The sequence below is a fragment of the Passer domesticus genome, chromosome 8, assembly GCF_036417665.1.
Source record: "Passer domesticus isolate bPasDom1 chromosome 8, bPasDom1.hap1, whole genome shotgun sequence".
Taxonomy (NCBI): domain Eukaryota; kingdom Metazoa; phylum Chordata; class Aves; order Passeriformes; family Passeridae; genus Passer; species Passer domesticus.
The window spans coordinates 8,317,049-8,341,462 of record NC_087481.1 but is presented as its reverse complement, the minus strand read 5'-3'; the positions used below and the strand labels follow the sequence as shown (position 1 = coordinate 8,341,462).

Below are 24,414 nucleotides of genomic sequence, written 5' to 3'. Positions count from 1 at the left end.
TGGCATGAGGTGGGTCCCCGTGTGCTTGGCAGGGTGGGCTCAGAGCTTTTGGGAGATGGCAGCGAGCACAGGAGCATCCTGCTCTGGGCAGCTGCTGAGCAGGTGGATGTGCCATGGCTGGTTGCAGGCTGGGGACACGTCCTGCCCTCCTGCCCTGCTCCCAAAGGCAGCACTGATGGGCAGCTCTGGGCACAGCTCTGGGCACGGCCAGCACGGCCTGGGCACCACGGGCAGCTGGGACAAGGGGACAGGAGCCTTCAGCTGACGGGCAGTTTCTGCTTTCTCTCCTTGCAGCCGGGCTCTGCGGATGCTGAGGCTGCTCTGGGCTCTGCCAGGGCTCTGCTGGAGCTCAGCACCGGGCCGGAATCAGCCAAAGAAGAAATGGTGTCACCTGCAGCACAGACTTGCTTGAGCATTTTGGCAACACAGCTCAAGTTTGCAGAGTGACACCTCCCAAAAATTAAACTTGTTCAATACCTTCTGAAATCAAATCAATCTGGGATGACTCCAAATGACATTTTTCAGCTTGCTCAAGATGTAGCTCAGCCCTTCTCTGAACAGTTCTCTCCCCCAGCTGCCTTTTACTTCTCAAATGCTCCCTTTTTTCCCCCAGTGAATTCCCAGCCCGTTGCTGTCTCCATCACTTGCTGGCCTTCCTTGTTGCCCCTGACCACAAGGAGGGCTGAGCCCCAGGTTTAGGGACTCATGCTGTCACTGGCTGAGGAGCAGCAATGTTTCACAGGCCCAGTGGCATTTCAGTGTCATTCAGAGCCACTCTCCAGCCCTCAGCTCTCCTCACTGCTGAGTTCCCACTCCCTTTTCCTTGTCCTTGCAGCAGAATGAGCTCTGTGAATCCCCTTGAGCCTCCCCACTCTTCCCAGCCCACGCAGGCACGTCAGTGAGGCTGAAGCTGAAGCTTCTCTGTCTCCTCTGGCACTCCAGTCCAGTCCCCTGTGTGGGGAGCCCCAGCCCCAGAGCACAGCACACAGCAGTGCAGTCCGGGCTGGAGCAGCTGCCCTGCAGCCCTGGCTTGGCTGTTTGTGGCAGCTGAATGCTCCCTGTTTCCAGCTGTCCCTGCAGGATGACCCCAGGGCAGAGCCCAGCCGGGCTCCCACTGCAGCCCCTGCAGCTTGGGGCAGACAGTGCTCCCAGAGCTGAGGTTCATGGGGAGCACCCGGATCTGTGCCTCGCACTCAGTGCTGGCAAGTGTTGTGTTCTCATCTCCTGCAGCCTGAGGGGAAAACAACCTGTGCTGCCAGGCCAGCACTGCCCCTCTGGGCAGGGAGAAGGCTGAATGGCTTTCCCATTCCAGAGGATCCTGCACTGAGCCTTGGCAGGGCCTGGCAGGGCTGGAGCCGGGTCTGGCCTGCTGTCCGGTACTCGCTGCCCTCCAACCGCCCCCACCCACAGCGCTCCGTCCTCCAGAGACAGAAGGGTCTGTGTGTGCCAGGGGCTCTTGGATGTCTCTGTACCCAGGGACAGAAGGGTCTGTGTGTGCCAGGGGCTCTTGGGTGTCTCTGTATCCAGGGACAGAAGGGTCTGTGTGTGCCAGGGCTCTTGGATGTCTCTGTATCCAGGGACAGAAGGATCTGTGTGTGCCAGGGCTCTTGGATGTCTCTGTATCCATGGACAGAAGGGTCTGTGTGTGCCAGGGGCTCTTGGATGTCTCTGTATCCATGGACAGAAGGGTCTGTGTGTGCCAGGGGCTCTTGGATGTCTCTGTACGCAGGGACAGAAGGATCTGTGTCTGCCAGGGTTTCCATAATGTCTCTGTACCCATAGGTATGGGATGAACACGGACAGTGAGAGTGTCAGTCACGTTGCTTGCACACTCCTTCCTTTGTACACAAGACAAATCCATGCACACCCCCATGTATGGATATATTAATAGGATAGGGATGGATAGAGATTTCCCACAGAGCTCTAACTTTGGCATAACCCACGCTTTAGCGAGAGAACAGGGGATTTTTTTCCCCAGCTCTGTGTGAGAAGGTGTCCAAGAGCTGAAGGAGCAGCATTCAGAAGCAGTTTCAGGATTTCTAGGCAGGAAGTGGAGCTCACAACCATCCACAAAACTCACCATATTCATCAGGATGGGCTGCTGCTTCTTTAGGAATATGGCCCAATGCAGACATGAGACTTGGAAAAATCCCAGCTCTCTGTGGGTTTGTGCAAAAGGGGGAGCAGCATAAACACTTTGTGCCTGCCTGGGGACACAAGGTCCAAGGAGCTTTGGTGGCAGAGGGTGACCTGCGCTGGTGGCAGGTGAAGTTCCATTCTATGACATCTCAGAGTGGCACAGGACAAATATCCAAGTACCCCCAACCCCACTGATGAAGTGCTTAGAGTGCTGCACATCCTCTAGGAAAAGCTGCTGTCAGACAATCTATTGGGATTTATAACTTTCATTTGCAACACTTTAAATCCAAATTTCAAACTGCAATATTTTTACATTCAAGACACAGTAATGCATAAATGCATAATAAATCTTTCAATTTCCTATTGATTCAATCACAATTTAAAATAACATAATATTGCAAACAAAACCCTGAATCTTTTAAAAACGTGATGCTGAGGTCAGTAATATGGATCCATGCCATCAGAACATTTACAGAGTAACTGAGTTCTCTTTTTAAAAAGATCAGTTACCTCTTAATCCAAAGTTAGAGAAGATTTTCACTACACATTTGTTTTTTGTTTTTATCTTTCATGTTTTTTTCTTTTCTTTTTTGTCCAGTGTTTTTAACAGAGAACTCGTCCTACAAAAGGAATGTACAGCAAAATGAGATACATTTCTGATAAACAATGAAAATGTCGGCTCCTCCTCTGTTTACTTTTCTCTGGATACCCTGAAGAAAAAAATCTAGCAGATATGAGCAGAGGTCTGAAGTGTTTCATTTGGACTGTGCTGGAGTCCAGCACTGCTGACATGCTGATCCAGTCAAGAGCTGCAGAATCTTTTACAGATCTCGAACCCTGTGTTTGCAGGCACAGCACCTGCAGTGCTGACGCACAAATGCACACGAATAACTCTGTTATTCCCTCTCAGAATTCGGGCTCTGCCCCAGCACGAGGTGCTGCAGCCCTTTGCTCCTGGTTCCCATGTGGAGCAGCTCCCTTCCTGCTGGCTGAGCTGCTCAGGCAGAACCCGGCAGCTCCTGGCCCTGCAGGGCTGAGGCTTTTCCCCATTGCTGGGCACAGACTGATGGAGCAGCACTGCTGAACACGGGGGCACCCAGAGGGACCAGGAGCAGCTGCCTTTGGCCACCTGAGGCTCCAAGGCCAAACTCTGAGCAGCCAGGGCTGGAAGAGACTCGCAGGCTCCCTGTTGGCTGTGCTGCCCCACTTGTGCCCGGCCCAGCTTTGCCTGGGGCAGAGGGAGAACAAGGGGCAGCTCCCTCCCAGCCCAGCCCAGGGACCCCTCCAGCCCCGGGGCTTGGGGCACTGTCAGCACCTGCTGCTCCAGCCACCGCTCCTGCTGGCCCTGACAGCAACACCCAAACTGGGGCTGATCCCAAGGGAGCAGCAGCAGGGCCTGGATCTGATCCCTGACTCTGGGGCAGGCCTGGACAAATGACCCCACAGCAGCAGCAGCAGCAGCACATGGAGCTGACTTTCAGCACAGCCCCTGCCACTCTTCCCTCCTGTGTGCAGCGGTGTCACACCAGCCTGAGGCACCTGGGAGCCCCCAGTGCCAGCAGGGACTTGAGATGGCAGCCCTGGGCTCCTGGAGGTTGTGCAAGGAACAGAGCTGGGGACTCCCTGTCCATGGGGAGCTTCCAGATGGAAAAGGCTGCTGTGCCCAGGCAGCTCCAAGGCCACAGCAAGGAGGGTCTCAACCACTGGATCTGTGCCAGTCCCACAGTCCTGGGCAGCAGCCACCGAGCCCTGGGGGAAGAGAGGGCACAGCAAGAGGGACAAAAGCAGGCAAGGTCAGAGACTGGAGAGAGCCAGACCTGGGAGAGGAACAGCTGCTCCATTGCACTCTTGGAGAAAACTCCTGGCTGGTTCAAAGTGCTGAAAGGCGTGAAGGGCAAAGAGGAGGCCACAGCAAACCATGCTCCTGTTTTCACAGCCTTCCCTCCCCGTATCCCAGATGGAATTGGATGGACTGTGTTCTTCTCTCCGAGTCGTCTCGTTCAGCATGAGCAGCTTAGCACCAGGAGCTGATGGTGCTGAAGCCTCAGGCCACAGGAGCTGAGCAAGAGATTTTCTGAGCAAATGTGTGCTGCTAACCTGGACCTAACTGAATTCAGCAGATGGAATCCTGGAATCACAGCATCCTTTCTGTTGGAAAAGACCTCTGAGCTCATCCAGTCCAGCTGTTCACCCAGCAGTGCCAAGCCCAGCACTAAATCCTGTCCCTGAAGTGCCAAGGTCTGGACAACAGCCCTGAGTGACGCCTGAACAGCAGGCCCTGAGCCAAAGGTGGCCTCTGGATGAACCTTCCAACCAAAGGTTATCTTTGTATCTGCTCACTGATGAAATATGCATGGTCATTAGCACTGTGATAGATGTAGCCACTCATTAGTGAAACATGTATTGATCTTTTTGTATTTAGAAGCCAGACAGGGCCATGAAATCTGACATCTGGCCTTGTTTGGGGCTGAAGGATCAAAGTCAGCTCCCTTGGTTCCTCCTGAGGCCCTGGCCAGGCTTTGGGAGGAACCCAAGAGGAGGATGAAAGCAGATGTTCCCACACTAGAAGTGCTGTCAGTTTGTTCATTCAGCACTGTCAGAGCTGGGCCCTCTCACAGCGAGGTTGGAGCCTCACCTGTGGCTGGAGGCACCTGCAGGAATTCCCAGTGTCCAGGAGTGGCTCTGCAGCCCTTGGCTGGGACAGCTTCCCCCAGCTGCTGTGTGGATCTGAGGGATGGTGAAGTCTGAGGGTAAATGATGCTGGACCTTTCTTAATCACTGCAGGCAATCTTTGGTGGTGATGACTGGGTGCATTGCTGAGCTGCTCCTTTTGTGATTCTTTGCTGCTTTGAGCTGCAGTAAATGACACCTATTCCTTCAGTTGGGAGTCTGTGTCTTTGGTGCTGACCCTGCCCACTGGTTAAACAAAACTGGCACAGTCGGGCCAGATCACAGCAAAATGTCTCTTGTTAAATGTAAATGTGAGGAGTCAGTGCCATCAGAAATTCCCAGATGGGAAGCCCTTCCCTGGAGTTGGCTGGCTCTGGGGTGGGCTGAGGTCGCAGCACTGTGTGAGCAGTGGGGCAGTTGGTTAAAAGAAGCTGAACCCCTGGATGTCTTAAAATGCATCCAAAAATTGCATACAGAAAAGGGAAAGAACTTGTGGGTTTGGGCAGACAAAGATTAATTTGTTAACAATACATTGAAAACAGCACTTTTAGAAGGAAGAATTATTGTTGGAATTCTCCCACATGGAGCAACAGAAGAAGGTTTTAATCTTGAGCTCCAATACATTTGTGCAAGTGAAATATTAATATCATAAATAACTATATATATTTATAGTACAGTAAGACCTTAATATAGATATTGATATATATACTTTATATAAAGGTCTATACCTCTCTAGCTGTATGTATATCAATATCTATATCTACGTATAAAATAGTAATAATGTGAAATAGTGCTGACAATACTAATTTGGCAGCTTTGGCTGCTCAGGGATGTAACATTAAACACTCTACAGAAAAAGATTGGCCAGGACCCTAATGTCAGAGGTAAACTTTGTGAGATTGTATACAATGAAAAAAGAAGGAGGGGATGAAATTGGCTATTGTTACAGTGTTTGCTGATACTGTGATGCAGAGTGCTTTGTCTGTTACTGTGAAAAATACCATGATTAAGACTGCAGGGTTTTTCATGTACCAGACTATCCTCAAGCTGCAGGATTGGTGGAATGGGTGAAGGGGTTGTTAAAAGAGCAGTTGAAAACATGAGGAGATGGGAACCTGTCCCCATGGAGAACCCATCTCCCAGATGTGCTCCATGCCCTTAACAATGGCCCACTGGGGAAATGGAAACCCCTGGCTGTGCACAGCTGCACCCAATTTGCACCTACAACCATGGGCAGTGAGGCTTGGACTGCCTGGGAGATTGTTCTGGGTGTGATGGCCCCTGGCAGGGCCAGCCCAGAGGCTGCAGGACTGGACCTTCATGCATTGGAATTAATTAGGATAAATCCAAAGCAAATGAAAGCTATCAATAGTGAGACAGGAATTCAGATTCCTCCAGGACACTTTGGTTTGGTAACTGCTTGCTTGGAGCTTGGTCTTGCAAAATGTTCATGTCATGGCAGGAGGAAAGGAGGAATTGATGCTGAATATAAAGGAGAAATTACAATAATTCTGTTAAACAATTGTCAATAAGATTGGGTTATTCAACCCCATGACAGGGTAGCACAATTATTGATATTGCAATTTTAAGCACGATTGTGAAAAAAGGAGATCCACCTCCAGTCATTACCATTTGTGGAGATAAAGGGTTTGGATGCAGCAGTCCTAATAATGGAGCCGGAGTGTGGGCCTGGAGGCCAAAAGGCCCTCCTGAGGCAGCTGAAGGAACAGCTCTGGGGAAAGACAACACTGAATCCTGAAACCTGGGCAGGAACAATGGGAATATGTCCCTGCAGCCAAGTGTTCTGTGTGAGAACAAGGAGATATTACAGGATACTGTTTTACACATCCTGCCAGACCAAATCTCCCTGTTTGCCCCAATGGCCCCTTTGGAAAATGCTCTGATCCAAGGGGCTCCCTGTGAAGGCTGCTGTGACACCGAGGGACTTGCACACAAATTCCATCCAGGATTCTGGGTGCCCTCAGGGACTGGGACCCGGCCCCCTTCCAGCCAAAGGGGAAAGGGCCCCACCAAGCCTTGTTACCCACAGACAACATGGTAAAGCTGAACAGCAAAGGACTTGGGGGCGTTATTCTGGAGTTAAAAAGGCTCCAGCTCCATGGACAACAGAATTATTGTTCCTAACTCAAATGAGCAAATGAGATTGAGAAAAAAGAATGAAGAACAGTGTCACTAAAGTACTATTGATGTCTGGAGGTTGTACCTTGATAATCAGCCAGAATCTTTGTTTGCCACAAACACCACCAGTGTTTCACCAAGGGATTAGTCATCAAAATTTAATGATTAGTTCTGAAAATTTCAAGATCAGGGTAGCCAAATTACTCCATGTCACTAATTTCTGTGTTTGTTCTCAGCTGAAGCTGGGAGGAATGGGGTTCCCTTGGAGGGCCCACCCTGTGGGCTGGCCAGAACTCAGTCCATGGGCTCTGACTCATAACTGTCAGTGAAGGGACAGTTCAAGAAAACACAGGAATACAATGGTCCGTTTGACGGGACTCACTAAGATTTCCCTTCAGGAGAACCGAAGCCTGTTCTAGTTACAGAGGCCACAGTGTGAGGGGATTTCTGTGCTTTACCATCACTCCCAATGTCAGTAGAGCTTGGGCTGCTGGAGCTGGTCGGTGTCAGTGTTACCCCACTCCTGGCTGCAGCACCACCATTTAGGGTCCTTCAGCAACAACCACAAGGAAGACCTGGAGCCCAGAGAACATTTTCCTCCCAAGGAGTGCCTTGGGTTTCAGAAAGCAAAAGATTCTGGTTCGTCCTGTGCTGCATGTGTGCTGCCCCGTCCTGTGGAGTACACTGGATGAATTATTAGAAGAAGTAGCACATAATGCTGTTAAAATGTCCAATAGCACATCCTATGGGCTCCAACAAACACAAATGGGGACTCCACAGAACCGCATGGCCTTGGATTATCTGCTTGCTGGCCAAGGAGGAGCCTGGGCTGTCATGGGACAGGAATGTTGCACTGCTGTCAGTGATGGGTTTGAAGGCCAACAGTCAGCAATCACCTTGACAGAAAGAGCAGGAGAAGAGTGGCAGAAAGAAGAAAATTCTTCTTGGTGGGATTGGCTTCATGGCTACCAAAGGAGGCTGCTGTGAAATGCATTTGTGGCAGTGTCTGTCATCATTGCAGTGTGTGCACTTGGTGTGCACTCTAACATTCTATGTTCGAGTTGTTGTGACACTTTGTGATGGGAAGTGGAATATTGAGACTTGTCTTAAAAGAGTCTCAAGAAAAGAGAGGCATTTGATAAAGAAGAGAGAATAGTAGCAACTCTTTAGGCATGTTTGAAAAAGAATGTGAATAGCTCTGAGTAATGAAATGTAACAGCACTTAATTGAAGCACAAGGGGAGATGCGTTTATGCCTAATACCTAAATCTAAACTGTGTTATTGAAAGAATGGTTATGAAGGTTGTAGTTCATTGTAGCTCTCAGGGCCCATCCAAGTAGCAAGGCCTGAACAGGCTGGGATCAAGGCCTGAATAGGCCCGGAGGCAGAGTTCATCTCTAGATGAACCTTCCAACCAAATGTTATATTTGTATCCACTCCCTAACAAAGCATTATTAACAACATGATCAGTGGATGTGTTCCTTGATAAGACATGGATTTCTATTTCTGTATTCAGAAACCAGACAAGGCCCCATCTGGCCTTGTTTGGGAGTGAAGGATCAAAGTCAACTCCCTTGATTCCTCCTTGAGCCCTGGCCAGGCTTTGGGAGAAACCAATCAGGAGAAGGAAACCAGATGTTCCCACACTAGCAGTGATGTCAGCTTGTTTGTTTGTCAGTGTAAAAGCTGTGTCCTTTCACAGCGGGCTTGGAGCCTGGTTGCCTGCAAAGGTGGAGGCACCTGCAGGAATTCCCAGTGTCTGGGAGTGGCTCTGCAGTCCTTGTCTGCCCCAGCTGATGTGTGGATCTGGGTGATGGTAAAGTCTGAGGGTAACTGGTGATGGATCTTTATTTAATCACTACAGGCAATCTATGTTGGTGATGACTGGTGTGCACTGGATTGCTGAACTTCTTTTGTAATTCTTTGCTCACGATTATGTCCTTTGCTGAGATTATCCTTTTGTAATTCTTTGCAGCTGTGAATTATATAAATTACAGGATTCCTTAAGTTGGTGTCTCTGTCTTTGGTACTGACCCTGCCCAGTGGTGAAATAGGGCCCCCTCTTGCCTAAGAGTTACCTGGGAAGGCAAAACCCCTCACTTCAACATTCCCCCCTTCCTCCTTGTTCCCCACACTTCATACACTGAGGATGATGTCCTGTGGTCTGGGGTATCCCCGGGGTCAGTTGGGGTCACCTGTCCTGGCTGTGTCCCCTGCCAAGCTCCCCACAGCCCCAGCCCCTGCCCAGGGTGGCTGGAGGAGGGGCAGGACAGGCCTTGGCTCTGTTGCAGCTCAGCAAGAACAAAACCATCTCTGTGTGCTCAGCCCTGTGCTCAGCACCCGGCCCAGCAGTGTCTCAGTGCCAGTGTCTGTGCCCTCAGTCCCTGCCAGGGCTTTCCATGGCAGCTGCCAGGACAGGTGACCCAGGTGTCACCCCCAGTGAGGGCTGCCATGGAAACAGTGCCAGCACTGCCCCTTTCTGTCTGGCTGACCTGGCCTTTGGCCCTGGCAGTGCCCTTTGCTGCTGGTTCCTGGTGCCTGAGCGGCCAGCGCGGCACAGGGCAGGTGGCCATGGCACAAGCCCCCAGCCAGGGATCCCCTCTGGCTCTGGGCAGTGACAGCAGCCCTGAGCAAGGGGCTGGCGCGCTGGGGTCGGTGCAGTGTCCATCCAACAGTGTCTTGTAATGGCCCAGTGCAGACTGGGATGATGATCCACCCTCCCAGCTGGCCCAGGGCAGCTCTGCAGTGCCCTTCCCCACAGCCTGTCTGCACAGAAGCACTTGCTGGGTGCTCTGCATTTCCCTTCCCTCACTCCTGGGTCCCTCCCACACCTCCCAACTCGGAGCTTTCAGCTGCAAGGAGTTCAAAGCTGGCCTGTCCGTCAGGAGTTGGTCTAATTCTGCCCTGAGCAAACTCTGGATTTGTGTTTATTGCAGAACTTCCTGTGTGTCTAAAACATTCCTTGCAGGGTTCTGCCTTAGGGAAGGGGAACCTCCTTGGTGGCAGCTTGGGCTTGGCACACACTTGAGGAGGATGTCTGTTTTCAATGGGGAAACTCAGGAGTTTTAGATTGGTTCAAAATATAAAAGAAACTGTACCCTCTTTGGCTGTGTACAGCCAGTTCTCTGAGCAAAGCAGGTCCCAGGTGAGTGAGGAGAGACAAAATGGGCATGGGGAATGTGGAGCAAGGTTGTCCATGCTGCATCAGACCTCATGGCACAGCTTCTCTGAGCAGGCCAGAGTTCCTTAGGAGAGTCCCTGCTGGATCAGTATCAGTCACTGAATGCTGCAATCACCTCTTGTGTAATAAGAACAGCAATAAAAGACACCCTTTAAAATAGGAATACATACTTGCTAGAAGCTCTTTGAAATATTTCTCCATAACTGAAAAAGTAAACCCTCCTAATGAACTGCACTAGAGCAGAGGTACATCAAGGCAGAGCCATGGTTTGGCAGGACTTGCTTGATGCTAACAAGCCCCATGGTGCATTTGGAGCTGAGCCCTGGAACCTCAGGACCTGAGAGGAGATTGTACAAACCTGTCCAGGAGTCCAAGTCAGAAGAAAACCCCAAAGTGTGTCAAGGCATGAATGGGTCCCACTGAGTTCCATCCCAACACAGGCTCCTCATGGACTCCTTGGAGGAGAGAATTGGGAGCAAGGATGGCACAAAAACTTCTCAAAGACTCAGTGTGAAAAGGAAAATCCAAAGTAATTTAAAAACCTTGAGTACCTCAAAGTATTAATGAGCCCCACTGAGTGTCAGTACAAAGCTCTCAAGGGACTCATTAAAGCAGATAATTGGGGCCATGATTGCACAAAGCTCTCACAGAGTCTGTATCAAAAGGGAAACACCAAGTACCTACAAATAACTGAAGTACCTTGAAGTATTAATGACCCCCACTGAGTGTTGTTACTGACAAAGCCTCTCCAGGGACTAATTACAGCAGATAATTGGAGCCCATGATTGCACAAAACTCTCAGAGAGTCCAAGGCAAAAGCCAAACCCAAAGTCCTTTGAAAAACCTGCAGTCCCTGGGACATTCAGGAGCCCCCAGGGCCATTGCTGAGCAAGGCTCCCCAGGGACTCCTTCCAGCAGATCCCTGAGGCCACTGGGATGTGGGCTAGGGGGGGATGCTGAGGGCAGGACAAGGGGCTGACAGTGCCCAGCCTGGCTGGGGCTGTGCCAGGAGGCCCCAGGGCCTCAGGACAAGGTGTCTCCTCCCAGCCCTTGCTGGCACAGACCCTGCTGCTGTGCCCCAGGCCACCAAGACTTGGCTTCTCTTTATCCCCACCTGTCATCACTGCCTCCAGTTCTCTGCTCTGCCTGGGACCTGTGGACACTTTCTGAGTCGTGTACCTCAGTGGGACCCATTAAAAGTCCAAGAAACTTTGGAGTTGGATTGTGACTTGGAGTTCTGGAGAGGTTTCTTCAGCTGCCTCTCAGGGACTGATGTTCAGGGCCTGAGCACAAAGCCCCAGAGGGTCATTAAAGTCCTTGTGCTGTGTCTGTGCTGCTGAGCTGGGCTGGGCTCCTGGCACAGAGGCAGCTCCTGGTAAGCAAGCAGAGCTTCAAAAGCACATTTCTCTTGATGAGCAGCTCTTCTGCCAGCCCAGCAGGGCTGGGGCACTGCTTGCAGCCAGCCAGGGCACAGCCCAGAGGCACAGAGAGCTTCAATCAGTCAGGGCTGGGAAGGTGCTGAGAAGTGCCTGGGGCAGAATCACTGCCAGCCCTTGGCACAGGAACCTCTGGCTGCAGGACAATGCAGCTGCAGCTCCTGGAGTGATCTCCTCAAGCTGGAACATCCCAATGCCTACGGACCCTGTGAGTAAATTCTCTGATTGTCTCTTGTGCAGAGCAGCCAGGGGTGCCCAGGGCTGTCCTGCAGAGCAGGCTCCTGCAGCCCAGGGCACTGTGCTGGGGCAGGGACTCTGCTGCCTGCCAGGGACAGCTCTCAGCTGGCCGGGGGAGCTGATCCCAGCGCTGGGGAGAAGCTGTGGGGGGAAGGAGCCACCCTGAGCAGGGCAGGTGCTGCTGCTGAGAGGGCTGGGTGGGGCAGGGCTGCTCCCAGCTCCAGAGCAGCCTGGGCACAGCTCCGGGGGACACTGCCCAAGGAAGGTAAGCCTGGCATTGCTGGAAAGATCAGGAGCTTTCCTTTTCCTGCTTGGAGAAGGATGGGAAAGTTGGGGTAAGGACAAAAAGATTTTTTATTTTGATACATTTTCATATATTCATAGCTCTGAAAATTACTATTATATAGTTTTAAAATTATAATCCTTACATCACTCTATTGAACTCTTTATTAAGTCAATTAAACAATTATTACATACTTCTTTAACTATAATCCATAATTATCTCTAGTACATTTCCTTACCTTTCTCCTTGAATTTAGAACAATAGGATGAATGTATAAATACATTCCTGATACTGTATAGTCTTATTATCAGGAAGAGGCCCTAGTAGAAGAACATTTTGTTTTTTGACCAGAATGTGAGCAGTCACAACAAAAAGTGATGGCAAAGAAGCCCTTGGACCTACTCCTATGAGTTGAGCAGCTATGTGTAACTGGGGAAACAGAATCTCCTATTGGATGTTTCTGTTAAATATCCTAATTAATCCACCTTAATGAATTGTTGAAATCAGTTGTGCCCAATTCCCACTTGGACACCTGGAATCTTCCAATAAATGTCTTTTCTTTTTACTTTACTGTTCTAACACCTTTGCAAGAGTTTTATTCTTTTTTTATTAGAGACAACAGACGGATGAGAGAAGCAGAACAGGAACTGTAATCCCAGAATCACAAAACATTCTGAGTTGAAAGAGACACACAGAATCATGAAAGTAATGTTTGAACATTTACAGAGACTCCAGAACTGTAACTTTGGCTGGTCAGTCTCTCTGCTGGGAGCCTCCCAAAGGGCCCTCAGCCCTGGACAGCAGCAGCATCACCTCTGCAGGGCCCAGCAGGGCTCTCCTGAGCTGCCCTTGCCCACCTGCACACACAGCCTGCCCCAGCCAGGGCCCGGCACACAGGCAGGTCTCTGTAGGGCCGGGGCCAGGGCACACAGGGTGGGATGGGCTCTGTGAGCGCTGGCAGGGACAAGGCTCCTCTCAGGAGGGAATGTCCAGGCCCAGGGAGATGCTCAGGCAAGGAGAGGGGGCTGAAGAGAGCAGTGCTGGGGCAGGAGGGCACTGTTGGTGTGTGGGAAGTGCCGGGCACAGCTGGGCACAGGGAGCACTGTCCTGAGTGCCCGCCTGTCTCAGCCCTGCCCTCTCAGGCACAGCACCACAACATCTTCTATTGTTTCTGCCCTGCCCTGATATTGTCACTGTTATCTGCTGCTCTCAGGGAGGCTCTGGCATTTGCAGCAGCTGAGTCAGGCACTGCCCTTGGGATTCCTGCCAGGCAGGGCTGTCCATGGGAATGGGGTGTCCAAGCTTCCCTGGGACCTGTGGGGCTGTGGGCAAAGCAGTCCATGGAAAAGGGGAATGAGCTGAGCCCCCTCCCTGAGATCCCATCATGGGCACAGCTGGGGATCTCCTTGCTGTGCCCTTCCAAGCTCTGAGCTGCCCTCCTGGGTGCAAATCTGTGCCAGAGCCTCTGGCAGTTCCCTGAATGTCCCATGGGGAAGGGCAGAGCTGCCACAGCTGAGGAAATGCTGCTGGGTTTGCCAAGGGAGCCGTGAGTGTCCTTGGCACAAGGGAGTGCTGAGACCTTGCCCAGAGCCCTTTAGAGAGGGTGAGACATTCAGGGATCCCTCTGCTCTGGGCAGGCTTTGGTTTATGCCAGGGTGACTCAGGAGTGTGACTGTGCTCTCATTGCAGCCAAAGGTGCAAAGCCAGGGCAGTTGGGAACAAACCCATCCAGCTCCTCACCTTCCATCTGCCACAGGGAATCCTTTGCCTCTCCCATCTCTCAGTGGCAAACTCTGAGTGCAGAAGGAATGCTGGGGATTTCTGACCTCAGAGAGCCAGCAATGAAGTTCTAAAACAATTCCAAAAAACAACTCCTGACATTCTTTAGAAGTGTGAGTGCAGATGGTACCAATTCTTTCTCCATTAAGAGTGATTCCCCTGACAAATCCTGAATATCCAGCCTTGTCCCTCTGCCCCATTGCCACAAACCCAGGGCAGCAGGGCAGGGATGGCTCCTCAAGAGCCCCCATGCACAGGCCTGGCTGCTCCTGGCACACTCAGCCAGCACAACTGGAGCTCAGGCAGGGACCTGGGTGAAGGTTTTCCCAGAGCAGGAACAAGGGTGAGCGAGTACCACTGGAACAGTCTGCAGGGAATGGCCCAGGTTTGGCTCAAAGCAGCCTCTCCTGACTTGTCACTGTCCTTTCTCCATGAACAGGTTCCCATGTGCAGCCCCTGCAAATTTCCAACAGCAGCTCCATCAGCCACTTCCTCCTGCTGGCATTGGCAGACACGCGGCAGCTGCAGCTCCTGCACTTCTGCCTCTTGCTGGGCATCTCCCTGGCTGCCCTCCTGGGCAACGGCCTCATCATCAGCGCCGTAGCCTGCGGCCACCACCTGCACACGCCCATGTTCTTCTTCCTGCTCAACCTGGCCCTCAGCGACCTGGGCTCCATCTGCACCACTGTCCCCAAAGCCATGCACAATTCCCTCTGGAACACCACGACCATCTCCTACACAGCATGTGCTGCACAGCTCTTCTTCTTTTTTTTCTTCATCTCAGCAGACTATTTCCTCCTGACCATCATGTGCTACGACCGCTACGTGTCCATCTGCAAACCCCTGCACTACGGGACCCTCCTGGGCAGCAGAGCTTGTGCCCACATGGCAGCAGCTGCCTGGGCCAGTGCCTTTCTCTATTCACTGCTGCACACAGCCAATACATTTTCCCTGCCCCTGTGCCATGGCAATGCTCTGGGCCAGTTCTTCTGTGAAATCCCCCAGATCCTCAAGCTCTCCTGCTCCAAATCCTACCTCAGGGAACTTGGGCTCATTGCAATTAGTGCCTGTTTGGTATTTGCTGTTTTGTGTTCATTGTTTTCTCCTATGTGCAGATCTTCAGGGCTGTGCTGAGGATCCCCTCTGAGCAGGGACGGCACAAAGCCTTTTCCACCTGCCTCCCTCACCTGGCTGTGGTCTCTCTGTTTGTCAGCACTGTTATCTTTGCTCACCTGAAGCCCCCCTCCATCTCGTCCCCATCCCTGGATCTCTCAGTCTCTGTTCTGTACTTGGTGGTGTCTCCAGCCCTCAACCCCCTCATCTACAGCCTGAGGAACCAGGAGATCAAGGATGCCCTGAGGAAAATGATGACTGTATCTTTTCAGAAACATTAAACTTTTCTTCTCCAGAACCTTCAGAATGTAATTCTTGACAATCTTGGCCTTTTTTTCCTATTTGTCCATTTTGTCACTGGGAATTTTTCCTATTATTTTTCTGGTGTTATAATGTTTTTATAAGATACTGCAGTACTACTCTGAGTATTTCTACATGATATTCTCTTTTTTACCACAAAGGCTTTTAGGTGGCTTGTTCCTTGTGCATGTGAATAAAAAGAAGTGGCTATCCTGACCTGTGTGTCCAAGGCATTTCCTCAGCCCTTCTCTGGCTCTGCAGGGGCAGTGCCTGTGAGCAGAGGTGGAGGGAAGGGGCTCCCAGCACAGCAGCACGGCCAGGGACAATGGCCTTGCCTCTCCCCACATCTGCTCCTCCCAGCTCCACACTCCCCTTCCCAGCCCTGCTGTGGGGGCAAGGCCGGAGTGCTCTGGCAGCTTGGTCACTGTCCTGCTGCGTGTCCGTGCTGTGCCCTCAGGCAGGGACAGGCCATGGGCACTGCTGGGACACAGCTGGGCTCCAGCACAGCAGCTCCACCAGCAAAGGGCATCTCCTGAGGGCAGGGCAGGAAGGCTTTGCTCCCCTCCAGAGTCACTCTCAGGACTCTCAAAGAGGCTCCTTGTGTTCCTTGTTCTCCCAGGGCTCAGTGGGATGAGATCAGGGTCTTACTGGGGCCTTCAGGGGACTCAGGTCTGGGTCAGGTTTTGCTTGTTGATGGCCAGTGCCCATCAGATGCTGAATGGTCTGAGCTGAACCTTCCTGGGGCTCTGCAGCTTGTGCCAGGGCTGATGGCAGGGCAAGGTTTGTCTGGAGGGCCTTGGGAGCTGCCAGGAGAACACAGGGGACCTGCAGGGACAGTGTGTGCCAGGGACCAGCAGGGAGTGGAGCTCACTGGGCACAGGCCTGGCCAGGCTGGGCTCACCCCGAGATCAAGGACTGAATGTCTGCTGTGAGCCAGGAGAGCTCTGCAGCCCAGGGACACAGCAGGCCCAGGGAAAGGAGTCTGGGCACTGCCTGCTCTGACCCTCAGGGAACTCCCCCAGGAGGATCCAGGGCAGCCCCAAGCCCCTCTGGCAGTCCCGGCACAAGGCAGGCACCTCTGAGCCCCCTCCATGCCCCGCAGAGCCTGTGTGGGAGGGGGTGAGTGCAGGGAGCACCATCAGCTGCCTCTGTGTGCCAGGCTGAGCAGCAGAGCCCAGCAGATGCAGCCCAGGGCCCCGGGCAGCACAGCCCCCGTGCTCTGCAGAGCAGCAGCCCCAGCTCGGGGCTCTGGGCAGCAGGGCAGGGGCTGCAGCAATGGCTGCTGGGGCCAGCACAGACGTGTTCCCCTGGGAAAGGCTCTGGGGGCAGCTGGCATGGGCCAGGAGCAGAGCAGGGGCCCGTGGATGTGCAGAGGAGCCCTGGCAAGAGGCTGGCCTGTCCCTGGGCCAGCAGGAGCTGCCTGAGGAGCCCCGGGGCCAACTCTGCTGCTGGGCTGGGCAGCGGGGCTGGCCCTGGGGCTGCAGGAGCTGCCCGAGCTGAGCATCTGCTGAGCATTCCAGACCCAGAGTGGCTGTCCCTGACCTCCAGTGCCTGCAGTTCCTGCTGCAGGGCCAGACAGGGCTAGGCTGGGGAAGGGAGAAGAAAACAGTGGGCCCTGCAGTGTCAGAATGATCTCCATGGTTCCATGAGGCCCAAAGTGTCACTCTGGTCCCCTTGGTCACAGGAGGCCTGCAGTGTCACAAGGCACCTTTGGTTCTGTGGGCCTGCAGTGTCTGTTTTGCTGGTGGGCAGGGTCAGAACCAAAGACACAGACACCAAGTTCAGGAATTGTGTGATTTATTGTAATGCAAACTGCAAAGAATCACAAAAGGAGCAGCTCAGCAATGCACCCAATCATCAGCACCAAAGATTGCCTGCAGTGATTAAGAAAGATCCAGCACCAGTTCCCCTCACGCTTCACCATCCCCCAGATCCACACAGCAGCTGGGGGAAGCTGTCCCAGCCAAGGGCTGCAGAGCCACTCCTGGACACTGGGAATTCCTGCAGCTGCCTCCAGCCACAGGTGAGGCTCCAACCTCGCTGTGAGAGGGCCCAGCTCTGACCGTGCTGAATGAACAAACTGACAGCACTTCTAGTGTGGGAACATCTGGTTTCATCCTCCTCTTGGGTCCCTCCCAAAGCCTGGCCAGGGCCCCAGGAGGAACCAAGGGAGCTGACTTTGATCCTTCAGCCCCAAACAAGGCCAGATGTCAGATTTCATGGCCTTGTCTGGCTTGCAAATACAAAAGGATCAATACCTGTGTCACTAATGAGTGGCTACATCTATCACAGTGCTAATGACCATGCATATTTCATCAGTGAGCAGATACAAAGATAACCTTTGGTTGGAAGGTTCATCCAGAGGCCACCTTTGGCTCAGGGCCTGCTGTTCAGGCCTCACTCAGGGCTGTTGTCCAGGCCTTGGCACTTCAGGGACGTGGTTTAGTGCTGGGCTTGGCACTGCTGTGTGACCAGCTCGACTGGGTGAGCTCAGAGGTCTTTACCAACAGAAAGGATGCTGTGATTCCATTATTATATCCACTGCATTCAGCTAGGTCTATTTGAGCAGCATTACTTTGCTCCAAAAGTTCCCTCTTGCTCAACTCCTATGGCCTATGGCTGCAGCTCCTTCAGCTCCTGGTGCTAAGCTGCTCATGCTGAACGAGGTGACTCAGAGAGATGAATACAGTCCATGCAATTCCTTCTGGGACAGAGAGAGGAGAGGGTGTGGAAACAGGAGCATTGTTGGCTGTGGCCTCCTCTTTGCCCTTCATGCATTTCAGTGCTTTGAACCAGCCAGGAGCTTTCTCCAAGAGTGCAATGGAGCAGCTGTTCCTGCTCTCATGTCTTGACTCTCTCCAGTCTCTGACCTTGCCTGGTTTTGTCCCTCTTGCTGTGCCCTCTGTTCCCCCAGGGCTCAGTGGCTGCTGCCCAGGACTGTGGGACTGGCACAGATCCAGTGGTCGAGACCCTCCTTGCTGTGGCCTTGGAGCTGCCTGGGCACAGCAGCCTTTTCCATCTGGAAGCTCCCCATGGACAGGGAGTCCCCAGCTCTGTTCCTTGCACAATCTCCAGGAGCCCAGGGCTACCATCTCAAGTCCCTGCTGGCACTGGGGGCTCCCAGGTGCCTCAGGCTGCTGTGACACCGCTGCACACGGGAGGGAAGAGTGGCAGGGGCTGTGCTGAAAGTCAGCTCCATGTGCTGCTGCTGCTGCTGCTGCTGCTGTGGGGTCATTTGTCCAGCCCTGGCCCAGAGTCAGGGATCAGATCCAGGCCCCGCTGCTGCTCCCTCGGGATCAGCCCCAGTTTGGGTGTTGCTGTCAGGGCCAGCAGGAGCGGTGGATGGAGCAGCAGGTGCTGACAGTGCCCCAAGCCCCAGGGCTGGAGGGGTCCCTGGGCTGGGCTGGGAGGGAGCTGCCCCTTGTTCTCCCTCTGCCCCAAGCAAAGCTGGGCCGGGCACAAGTGGGGCAGCACAGCCACCAGGGAGCCTGCGAGTCTCTGCCAGCCCTGGCTGCTCAGAGTTTGGGCCTTGGAGCCTCAGGTGGCCAAAGGCAGCTGCTCCTGGTCCGTCTGGGTGTGCCCCCATGTTCAGCAGTGCTGCTCCATCAGTCTGTGCCCACCAATGGGGAAAAGCCTCAGCCCTGCAGGGCCAGGAGCTGCCGGGCTCTGCCTGAGCAGCTCAGCCAGCAGGAATGGAGCTGCTCCACATGGGAACCAGGAGCAAAGGGCTGCAGCACCTTGTGCTGGGGCAGAGCCTGAATTCTGAGAGGGAATAACAGAGTTATTCATGTGCATTGCTGCATCAGCACTGCAGGTGCTGTGCCTACAAACACAGAGTTCAAAAAGTGCAAAAGAATTCTGCAGCTCTTGACTGGATCAGGATGTCAGCAGTGCTGAACTCCAGCACAGTCCAAAGGAAACACTTCACACCTCTGCTCATATCTGCTAGATTTTTTTCTTCAGGGTATCCAGAGAAAAGTAAACAGAGGAGGAGCCGACATTTTCATTGTTTATCAGAAATGTTACTCTTTTTGCTGTACATTCATTTTTAGGGTGATTTTTCTGTTAAAAAAAAGGAAAAAAGAAAAAATATGAAATATAAAAACAAAAAACAAACGTGTAGTGAAAATCTTCTCTAACTTTGGATTAAGAGGTAACTGGTATTTTTAAAAAGAGAACTCAGTTACTTTGGCATGGATCTATCTTACTGACATCAACATCACTTTTTTAAAAGATTCTGGGTTTTGTTTGCAATATTAAGTTATTTTAAATTGTGGTTAAATCAATAGGAAATTGAAAGATGGATTGTGTATGACTGTGTCTTGAGTGTAAAAATATTGCAGTTTGGAATTTGGATTTAAAGTGTTGCAAATGAAAGTTATAAATCCCAATGGATTGTGTGACAGCAGCTTTTCCTAGAGGATGTGCAGCACTCCAAGCACTTCATCAGTGGGGTTGAGGGTACTTGGATCTTTGTCCTGTGCCACTCTGAGATGTCATGGAATGGAACTTCACCTGCCACCAGCCCAGGTCACCTCTACCACCAAAGCTCCTTGGACCTTGTGTCCCCCAGGCAGGCACAAAGTGTTTGTGCTGCTCCCCCTTTTGCACAAACCCACAGAGAGCTGGGATTTTTCCAAGTCTCATGTCTGCGTTGGGCCAAATTCCTAGAGAAGCAGCAGCCCATCCCAATGAATATGGAAAGTTATATGGATGGTTGTGAGCTCCACTTCCTGCCTAGAAATCCTGAAACTGCTTCTGAATGCTGCTCCTTCAGGTCTTGGACGCCTTCTCACACAGAGCTGGGGAAAAAATCCCCTGGTCTCTGGCTAAAGGGCGAGTTATGCCAAAGTTAGAGCTCTGTGCGAAGTCTCTATCCACTCCTATCCTATTAATATACCAATATGTGGGGGTGTGCATGGATGTGTCTTGTACAAAAAGGAAGGAGTGTGCAAGCAACGTGACTGACACTTTCACTGTCCGTGTTCATCCCATACCCATGGGTACAGACGTTATGGAAACCCGGGCACACACAGACCCTTCTGTCCATGGATACAGAGACATCCAAGAGCCCCTGGCACACACAGACCCTTCTGTCCCTGGATACAGAGACATCCAAGAGCCCCTGGCACACACAGACCCTTCTCTCCATGGATACAGAGACATCCAAGAGCCCCTGGCATACACAGACCCTTCTGTCCATGGATACAGAGACATCCAAGAGCCCCTGGCACACACAGACCCTTCTGTCTCTGGAGGATGGAGCGTGGTGGGTGGGGGCAGTTGGTGGGCAGCGAGTTCTGGACAGCAGGCCAGACCCGGCTCCAGCCCTGCCAGGCCTTGCCAGGGCTCAGTACCAGCTCCTCTGGAATGGGACAGCCTTTCAGCCTTCTCCCTGCCCAGAGGGGCAGTGCTGGCCTGGCAGCACAGGTTGTTTTCCCCTCAGGCTGCAGGAGATGAGAACACAACACTTGCCAGCACTGAGTGCGAGGCACAGCTCCGGGTGCTCCCCATGAACCTCAGCTCTGGGAGCACTGTCTACCCCAAGCTCCAGGGGCTGCAGTGGGAGCCCGGCTGGGCTCTGCCCTGGGGCCATCCTGCAGGGACAGCTGGAAACAGGGAGCATTCAGCTGCCACAAACAGCCAAGCCAGGGCTGCAGGGCAGCTGCTCCAGCCCGGACTGCACTGCTGTGTGCTGTGCTCTGGGGCTGGGGCTCCCCACACAGGGGACTGGACTGGAGTGCCAGAGGAGACAGAGAAGCTTCAGCTTCAGCCTCACTGAGGTGCCTGCGTGGGCTGGGAAGAGTGGGGAGGCTCAAAGGGATTCACAGAGCTCATCCTGCTGCAAGGATGAAGAAAAGGGAGTGGGAACTCAGCAGTGAGGAGAGCTGAGGGCTGGAGAGTGGCTCTGAATGACACTAAAATGCCACTGGACCTCTGAAACATTGCTGCTCCTCAGCCAGTGACAGCATGAGTTCCTAAACCTGGGGCTCAGCCCTCCTTGTGGTCAGGGGCAACAAGGAAGGCAACAGAGTGATGGAGACAGCAACGGGCTAGGAATTCACTGGGGAAAAAAGGGAGCATTTGAGAAGTAAAAGGCAGGTGGGGGAGAGAACTGTTCAGAGAAGGGCTGAGCTACATCTTGACCAAGCGAAAAATGTGATTTGGAGTCCTCCCAGACTGATTTCATTTCAGAAGGTATTGAACAAGTTTAATTTTTGGGAGGTGTCATGTTTTCCCTTGGAGGTGAACACTCTGCAAACTTGAGCTGTGTTGCCAAAATGCTCAAGCAAGTCTGTGCTGCAGGTGACACCATTTCTTCTTTGGCTGATTCCGGCCCGGTGCTGAGCTCCAGCAGAGCCCTGGCAGAGCCCAGAGCAGCCTCAGCATCCGCAGAGCCCGGCTGCAAGGAGAGAAAGCAGAAACTGCCCGTCAGCTGAAGGCTCCTGTCCCTTGTCCCAGCTGCCCGTGGTGCCCATGCTGGCCATGCCCAGAGCTGTGCCCAGAGCTGCCCATCAGTGCTGCCTTTGGGAGCAGGGCAGGAGGGCAGGACATGTGCCCAGCCTGCAGCCAGCCATGGCACATCCACCTGCTCAGCAGCTGCCCAGAGCAGGATGCTCCTGTGCTCGCTGCCATCTCCCAAAAGCTCTGATCCCACCCTGCCAAGCACACGGGGACCCACCTCATGCCATCCATGGCTGGAAGAAAAGCTGGTCCCAGACGATGTCCTCAGCCTGCTCCAAGGGCACGGCCCATCCACGCCGCAGCTGCTCCCAAGAACTTCCTGATCCAGACTGGACCAACCAGAATGCTGCCTCTAGAAAAACAAGCAACAAATTGTTGAAAATAGATTACAGACTAAAAGGGAAAAAAAGAACAAAGGGAAAAATCATATGTCTGTGAGGGGATTGAGGAAGGCCCAAGCCCTGCATGCCAGGGAAAAACCCAGCCATGTGTGAGCAACGCCCAGGTTTTCTCCCTTCCCCCTGCACTGTCCCCCACAATAACCGTGATCCCCAAGCAAACAAGGGCAGTGGAGCAGCCCAAGCCCTTCCTTGCCTGCACAGCAAAGCACCTGTGCACAGGTTCTGGAGTCCCACCTCTGCTCCCACCATGGGGGTTTGTTTGTGTTGGGCTGGCTGCCCCAGCCCCAGCCTGGGGCACGGTGGGTGCTGGGGGCTGTTGGCAGGACCAGGAGCCCACTCCCATTTCGTACCCACCCCAGCCCATGCCCCCAGCCCTGCCAAAAGCAGCTGGGCAGCCGACTGAAGGATCAGCTGCATCTGCCCCCGCAAAGGGGGGAACCTTTGCTTCCCAGCCAGGCTGGGCAATGCCCAAATCTGGGAGCATTTCCCCAGGTGTGGACTCATCTGCAAATTCCCTGTGGAGTTTGGCTTTGAAGAAGGTGCCACAATCAAAGTGCATCACCTTCAACTGCTGGTGGCCAGGTTGAGGAAGAGGTTGTCATCCTTCATGTCATCCTTCATGTCATCCTCGCTGTCTCCTGCAGCAGCAGCCTCCCCCAGTACAGCTACTCTGGGGGCTCCTTCTCCTTCCCTGGTGTGAGACCAGGCTGTCAGGGCTCTGCCCAGGGCCCCAGCTGTCAGGGAACCAGGACAAGCAAAACCTGCTTGGATGGCAGCCACCAGGGCTGGGCAGAGCAGCTCAGCTCCAGCACAAGGGCTGCATGTTCCCATCCCATGACCCTGGTGCAGTGACACGGGCTGGCTTTCTTTGCTTCTCATTGCCAAGGCATGTGTGCAGCTGTAACTTACCAGGGCCCTGCAGCACAGTGTGCCTGTGGCTCTCTCCCTTCTTCTAGGGCAGATGAATATCCTGCATCCAAGGATGACAGAACACCTCTTCTAATGAGGGTCTGGCCAAGGGGTGCATGGATAAACACCACCCAATCAGATTTTGGCACTCTGGGGAGAGAAACCAGAAACTGCCCGTCAGCTGGAGAAGGCTCCTGTCTGCTATGCCCCACTATTCCCATGCCCAGGCCATGCTGGATGCGCTCAGAGCTGGGCCTGAACTTTCCCATCAATTCTTGGTTTTGGGGGAGAGCAGGACATGTGCCACCTCCTCAGCAGCTGCCAGAGTGGGATGCTCCCGAGCCCGCTGCTGTCTCCCAGCACTGGTATTCCCCCCGTGCCCAGAGAAGAGGATTCACCTGGAGAGAGCCGTTGTGGCAGTGAGAGCTGGCCCCAGCTGAAGTTCCAGCCCCTCCTGAAAGGCATCTTTCCACAGACCATCTCGTGCAGCAGGATGCCCAGGGACCAGATGGTAGCTGGCTCGCCATGGTACCAGCCAAAGCGGGTCCATTCCGGGGGGCTGTATGATGGTGTTCCTGTGGAATACAGATGGAGTTCATCAGGGGGATGCTGCTGCTCCCACAGCCTGGCCCCAGCATCCCTGGGCGGTTGGGGGCTGCATCAGTGGCACACAGGGTGACCACTGTCCTCTCACCAGCATCTGGGACTGGTGAACAAACTTTGCATTGCAAAAGAAGCCACTGGTGTGGGAAGGGGACAGTGGAAGCCCTGGCTAGGCCTGACCATGACATGCAAAGGAAATACCCACTGCGTGCTGGGGAAAAACCATGCCCTGATTCTCCCTGCCTGCACTGCCCCAAACATATTATAAAGGCAAGACAAACAGGGCAAGTGGAGCAGTCCAAGCCCTTCCTCTTGCCTGCACACAAACCGGCTGGGACACAGGTTCCAACCTCCCTCTCTGCTACCCCCACCCACGGCTGTTTTTGTCAGGCTGGCTGCCCCAGCCCAGCTCCAATCCTGGGCACAGTGGTGGGCAAAACCTGCCAGCAGGGCTGGAAGATGGCTCCCCACCCAGCCCTGCTCTAAAGCAACTCAGCTGCAGATTCAGTCCCATGAGTGGCAGCAAAAGGGAGAATCCCTGCTGCCACACCCAGCTTGGGCTGTGAGATCTTGGGCCATGAGATGCCAGGAGCGGGAGCACAGCCCTGTGTAGGCTCACCTGCAAAGTGAGTGTAGGCTGTGTCTTGCAGGTAGGTGCCACAGCCAAAGTCAATCAATTTGGCCTGCCCGGTGGCCAGGTCAACCAGGATGTTCTCTGGTTTGATGTCGCGGTGCAGGACCCCGCAGCTGGTGCAGTGC

The 24,414-nt window shown here is 53.3% G+C and overlaps 2 pseudogenes; both read left to right on the top strand.

The window, feature by feature from the left end:
- LOC135305609 (zinc finger protein 850-like) overlaps positions 1–24,414 on the top strand; it is a 398,104-nt pseudogene that overhangs the window by 236,007 nt on the left and 137,683 nt on the right.
- Positions 14,708–15,265, top strand: LOC135305695 (olfactory receptor 14J1-like; annotated as a pseudogene).